Source organism: Peromyscus maniculatus, chromosome 5 (assembly GCF_049852395.1).
Source record: "Peromyscus maniculatus bairdii isolate BWxNUB_F1_BW_parent chromosome 5, HU_Pman_BW_mat_3.1, whole genome shotgun sequence".
In the NCBI taxonomy this organism is placed as follows: Eukaryota; Metazoa; Chordata; class Mammalia; order Rodentia; family Cricetidae; genus Peromyscus; species Peromyscus maniculatus.
In genome coordinates, this window is record NC_134856.1 from 122,652,149 (window position 1) to 122,659,156 (window position 7,008).

Genomic DNA, 7,008 nt, shown 5'->3' on the forward strand with positions numbered 1-7,008 from the left:
TGATGCATGTTAGAGAACGGGGGAAGAAAAGAATCTGATTCTGGAGACACATCAAGACAAAATATTTAAATGTAAAAGGAAGAACGAAGAGAAATCTACTCTCTGGGGATAATTCCAAGTAGTCCATGTACATAATGTCCTCGAAGATGAAGCAACAGTGTGTGTGTGTGTGTGTGTGTGTGTGTGTGTGTGTGTGTGTATCTTAAAAATATTTCCATACTAAAGTCCATATTTCAAATAAGCTCAGAAAATGGTGAGCGACACCAAGAAGAAAGAAGCCCCATAGCTAACTTCCTTTTGCCAAACTTGTTTAATTTTCTAGGACCATAAGATCATGCTAAAAACTTTCTTTCCTGGATAGACTTATTGTAATGATTGTGGGACAACTGGTTAGGAAATCAAACTATACTATAACACTAATCGGCTTGTAGTTTACTAAACAAACAAACAAAAAATAAAATCTCACTGTCAACGTTTCTGTTAAGAGAAAGGACCAAGGTTTCTGCCTTGTTTGTCCATGCGGCCACATAGCTGGATGCATCTTTTATTCCTCCTTGCCATTTTAACAGAAATAGGTGCAGAAAGAACGTATTGATTATAACAAAATGGAATGAAAGATATTTGAGGTAACAATTTTATCCAGATTCTGTCCGTTTCATATAACTTGTGTGCCAAACATCACCTAGAAATTAATCAATAGGAAGATACTTTTAATTGAAAAATTTCATGTCAAAAATATATAAAGAACTCAAGAAACTAGATATTAAAAATCAAATAATCCAACTAGAAAATAGGGTACAGATCTAAACAGACAATTCTCAATATGGTAATCTCAAATGGCTGAGAAACATTTAAAAGAAATGTTCAACAACCTTAGCTATCAGGGAAATGCAAATCAAAACTACTTTGAGATTCCATCTTACACCTGTCAGAATGGCTAAGATCAATAACACAAGTGACAGACAGCTCATGCTGGAGAGGACACAGAGCATTGCTTGTGGCAGTGCAAACTTGTACAGCCACTATGAAAATCAATATGGCTGTTCCTCATGACCCAGCTATACCACTGTGGTTATATATTGTGTATCCTAATAAAATTTGCCTGAAGATCAGAGAACAGAACAAGCCACTAGATTAAACATAGAGGCCAGGCAGTGATGGCACACACCTTTACTCCTAGCACTCAGGAGGCAGAGATCCATCTATATCTCTGTGAGTTCAAAGCCACCCTGGACTATGTGAGATTGACTCAGTATAGGTGAGAAACAAAGCCAGGCAGTGGTGGCACACACCTTTAATCCCAGCACTTGAGATCTCATGCCTTTGCTTGGGAAGCACACATGCTTTTAATCCTAGGAAGTGATGGCAGGGCAGAGAAAGGTATATAAAGCACCAGGAGAGAGGAACTAAAGCCTTTTCAGGCTGAGGAGTCCTAGAGGTAAGATATGGCAGACTTGTTCCTCTGGCTCTTTGATCTTTCAGCATCTACCCCAATATCTGGTATGGGTTTTTAAAGACAACTTGGAATTTGAACAACATATTACTCTTGGGCATATACCAACAGGATGCTCAATCCTACCATATCCTATCACAAGGACACTTGCTCAACTATGTTCATTGAAGTTTTATTCATGATAGCCAGAACCTGGAAGCAACCTAGATGTCCCTTAACTGAAGAACAGAATAAGAAAATGTGCTACATTTACACAATGAAGTATTACTTGGTGGTTAAAAAAATGATATCATGAAATTTACAATCAATGGATCCAACTAGAAGAAAATCATCCTGAGTGAGGTAACCCAGACTCAGAAGAGAAATATGGGATGTACTCATTTATAAGTTGATAATAGCTGTTAAGTAAGTGATAATCAAGCTATAATCCACAGACCTAGAGAGGTTAGGTAAAGAGGGAGGGTCTAGGGGGGGATGTATGGCTCTCCCTGGGAAGAGAAAATAGACTAGATTCTGCAGGTAGTCTGAGGTGGAAGGGGAGGGAATTGGAAGGATCAGGAAAGTGGGGGATATGGAGGGAGAGAATGTGGGGAGACGCAGCTGGAATTGGGGGACATTTGGGGAATGGTGTGGAACCCTAGTAGAGTAGAAACTTCCTGGAAACTGTGAGAGTGACCCTAGTGAGGGCCTCTAGTAAAGGAGGAGGATATGGAGTCTGAATTGGCCATCTTTTGTTAGCCAGGCAAGGCTCTCAGTGGTGGGACCGGGTTACATTCATTTGAGTTATTGGCCAAAGAGGTCCCCTGGAGACCCCCAAACAACCCAGGCTGGTGCTAGGACAGAGGGTCACTCTCTGAAAACTTACAGTAGGGGTAAGGGTGGCGGTGAGGGGCGCATTGCAGAGGACAACTGCTACTCAATTCATTGAACATCGGGAGGTTGAGCTGGTGTGGAGCCTTCACCTCTACATTCTAGTCTCTCTGAAACAGGAAGGTACTCTGCAAGCTATGGAAAGAGAAACATGGACACCAACCCAGTCACAAAACCCTCCACTTACAATCTGCCCTGTCTGAAAGATATGCTGGGGTGATGATAGAACAGAGCCTGTAGGAGGGGCCAAGCAATGTCTGATTTCATTTCAGGCCCACTCCACATGCCCATGCCCATGCCCAACACTGCTCAGAAGGCCAGAAACCAGAGACTGGATAGTCCAGAGACCTAGGGTAGAACCAAACATGACTAGTCTAAAAAAAATTATAAACCATTTTTCTTAAAAAAAAAATTTATGGGTATAAGTATATGTGACTAGCATACCTGGTGCCCAAGGAGAAGAAGATGTCAGATCCTCTGGAACTGAAGTTACAGATGGTTATGAACTGCTATATAGACACTGGGAATTGAACCTGGGTCTTCTAGAGGAGTAGCCAGTGTTCTTAACCACTAAGCCAACTCAGGCCCCAACAAAAATATTTCTAGCCCTATATCTGCTGCAAATCCTCTTACCTTCTTCAAGCCATGAGTGTTGAGCCTCACTTGACAGGCAGAAATTCTACCACCCATTTGAACAACTTATTAGCAGCCTTAAGTCTGAGACTGCCTGCCCAGGAACGTCTTCTAAGATGCCCCAGATTGTTCTAAATGGTACCCATTCTTCTCTCACTTAAAGCTGACTCTTGTAGATGAGCCAGTGTCTTAGTTTGGGCTCCCCTCAAAGCAGATGCAAAGATTCAGTGCTGAGTTCAATAGATTTATCTGAGAGTTTATTTCCTCGACAATGAAAACTTCTGGATTGAGTAATCCTATTGTTGCACAATTGGTCAGGGAAACAATGCTCTCTTACCAAACAATAATTGTTTGTAGCTTATTAAACAGAAATAATAACATTTCAGTGTGAACACTTCTCTTAGCAAATTGTCCCTGAGAGTTCAATGAAAGCATGGGAAATGTGAGGTTGAAAAACAAGCAAATCCAACCCAAAGGGGATTATCCAGTGAGTTCCTGCCCCCCAGGTGTCCTGTAACCAGCACCTTGAACCTGTTCCATGAGCTGGATGTGATGCCCTGTGCCTGTAATCCCCACAACTGGGAGACAGAAGCAGACGGGTTGCTGTAAATTGAGACCAGCCTGGTTACATAGTGAGTACTAGACCGGTCAATCCTATGGGATGAGACCCTATCTCAAAACTTCAAATAAAATATAACAACCACAACAATAAACTGTCCCAGGAAGGACAAGGCAATGGAGAACGTATCCGTGGGCTCTCATCTCTCATTCCTTGTCCCTGGTACATTCAGGCTCCTCTGAACAGGAGTGAAGGCCAGAGACAATGTGCAAGTCCTTTAAGATTGGAAGACACAGGGCTGGAGAAATGGCTTGTGCCATTTCTTTGGGTAAAGAAAGTGCTTTACCCAAAGTGCGTACAGTGTGAGCTTGGAGACCTAACTTCAAATCTCCAGCATGCACACAAAGCCTGGTGTGGCAGCTACGTCTCTAATCCTTGCACTCCTACAGAGAGGCAGAGACCGGAGGATCCCCTGAAGCTTGCAGATCAACCAACCCAACATGCACAACTGCAAACAAAGAGAGCCTGTCTCAAATAAGGTGAGAGGTAAGGACCAACATCTGAGGTTATCCTCTGACCTATATCTCAGTGCCATGGCAAGTGTGTCTGTAAATATGCCATATGCATAAACACATCACACACACTCACACACTACCACTACCACCACCAAGATCTGAAGGGAAAAAAAGAGTCTAGAAGACACATTGAGCCCTTAGATAAGACACTGGGACATACAGGAGCCCAGCAGCCAGCAGTGTCTGTCACCATTGGAAAAACAGACACATTGTCTATTTTACTATTGATAATTTTTAATCTCATCACACTATGAGACAGATTTTCACTGAAACTTCAGAGCTGCAGATTTTCTTTGCTTATTTGTAAAACTATCCTTCCTATATGGAGAAAGCCCATGCCTTTGTCAAATATATCAGCGATGAAACCTTTTTTGAACAAAAATAGCCCAACTTAATTTTTAATTCAAATAAATATGTTAATACAAGATTAAGAAATGTCATCAAGTATCTCTTGAATTTAATTTGCATTTAATATTGAATAAATATCAAACATTACTAAAACTACTGAGAAATGCATGTCAGAATATATATTGCAGAGAGATTTAAATGATGCATATCCAATAGAATTAATGTATCCACTTTTTTAATAAGTTATAAAAAGAAAGTGGGTCATGTGACTATTTGTGTTATCTAATTTATAAAAAAGGAGGTGCAGTTCAGCTGAAATTGTAAGCTATATCTGAAGTGTGTTCTATGATAAAAACCATGGTATTTCTTTGGTGAACGTGTGTGTGTGTGTGTGTGTGTGTATTGATTATGTTCCGCCTTGGGGGGAAAATGAATTAGAATCAAGTGTAAATATCATCAATAATGCACTAATTTATCATCCTCAGCATAAAATTGTCCCCTGGTGTTTAAGGAGAAAGCTGTGGAATGCTAAAATTGATCACCATGAATGCATGCCTGTATTTGCGCTTTTCTTGGTTATTCCTAGGAAGAGAAAGCATTGAGCATGTTACAAATAAAATGAGATGAAGACTAATTTCAATTAGATTCTTCATGATGCATTTTTCTAATGAGCATTTTCAGTGTTTGATTGAAGGCCACAAAACAAGTTAGAAATTATGAAAGAGTCTCTCATGTGGACTTTTGTCGAACTCTAGGAAATTATATAGTTCTGGACACCATCTCAATGATGCGCAGAAAAATGTCCAGTGATGCTGTTTCAAGCCGCTCATGCTTTCCAGGCACAGCACTGAGGGGACCCTGGAGGAGACCCATAGAAGGTGACCCTTCAAAACTCATAGCATATTTCAGATGCCTCACCCAAGAGTTGCTCGTAGGAACTGCACGTTCTGTCACTGGACTATTAGAGTGTTATTTCTCCTTTCCCTCTCTGCAGTGCAGCTCAGTACCTCACTGTGCAGCGTGGAAAGAACTAGAGGCCCAAGGGCTTCCTGCTTCCTAAACAGTCATTGAGGGAGGTGCTCCTTCTTTCATTAGCTGAAGGTTTTTCAGAAACAATACGCCCCGAAAATGTTGATGGGTGTGGAAACAGCTTCTGTGAAATGGGAAGGCTTTAGGCCAGTCTGGTCAAGTACTTTGCTCGTAAACCCATTGCATGGTCCTACTGTGGAGACTGCGTGGTGCTCAGATATGCACATGCCCAGTCTTACCAGAGAGTTCCTGATCTCAGTCTACAATACCAATTTACACCCCCACCGTCTGTAGAAGATCCCGTCACCTGATCCGTGTGGAGACTTGACAACATCGTGTCCTGAAATGTTCTCCAGTTTGGCGCTAAGAATTTTACTCCCTAAAGTTTACTTTGTTTCCATTTCTTTTTGCAAGACTGGAGTGTATTGTTGGTTTGTTTGTTTAATTTGTAAATGTGTGCTTATATACCCTGACTGAGTTTCTGTTGCTGTGAATTGTCCTTTGTATCTTTTCCCAGTTCTGATGTTTTTAGAATTAAAAATTGAGGTCATGTATGTATTCTGTATTAATCTTTTAAATGTCGTGAAGGTTGTCCTCTAGTAGACCACTGCTTTATGACCCCAGGTGCAGATGGACCACTGTTCCCTAATACTGCATTCTCCTCTACTATTGATGGCAGTGTGATTAAGAGAGTCTCACCACACAGGTTCCTTTTAGATCTCGCATGCATTCCACTTCATTTAATTCCCACAGTAGCTCTATGAATCCAGTGTTCATCACATCCCCATTTTGCAGATGAGAAAACTTAGGTGTCCAGAGACTTAAAGGAATTCAACAACATTATTCAGGCAGTAGGTAGTGAGGGCAAGATCCTCAGCTTAATCCAATTCCAGAAGACTCACTGTTACTGCTACATAGTCCCATATAACTTCATTTTAATACAAGGTGAATTCAACTGCAATTTTTGAAAACTTCATTTGGGCTTATATCACAGTACATGGCACTGAGTTTTAGACCTAAAAGCCATGGTACACACCACTTTGTTCATTGACATTAATTCCAATGTGGAGTCTGTAAGACTTGTTTATTAAAAATAAGAAAATAGTTCCCAAGCAAGAAGAAAACCAACAGTCTCTACCCTCAAGAAGCTTACAGTGCAGGAAAGAAGGTCCATAGTCGCATGGCTGTGTGATAAACATGGTGACCGACACAATAGGATTCAGTCAAAGATACTGACAAAGTCCGCAGGAAGGCTCCCTGGCACGGTTTTATGGGAAGACAGAACTGCCATTTCATAGGAGCCATAGTTTTTGCTTGGGATCTTCAGTCAGGAAAGAGCCAGCTTTCATCCCATTTGTCAGTCTTACTCCTTCTGCATATTAGTTTAGATCCAGGGGTTCTAACTAGTCTCTTGCATCTTCCTGCTGAGAATTTGGGCCCCTGGTTTATCCCTGGGATGCTTTTAGCTTGCATTCTGACACTTACAGTATGCTTAACATGTGATGGATGTTCATTATCAGATGGAGTGAGGTGCGTAGGGT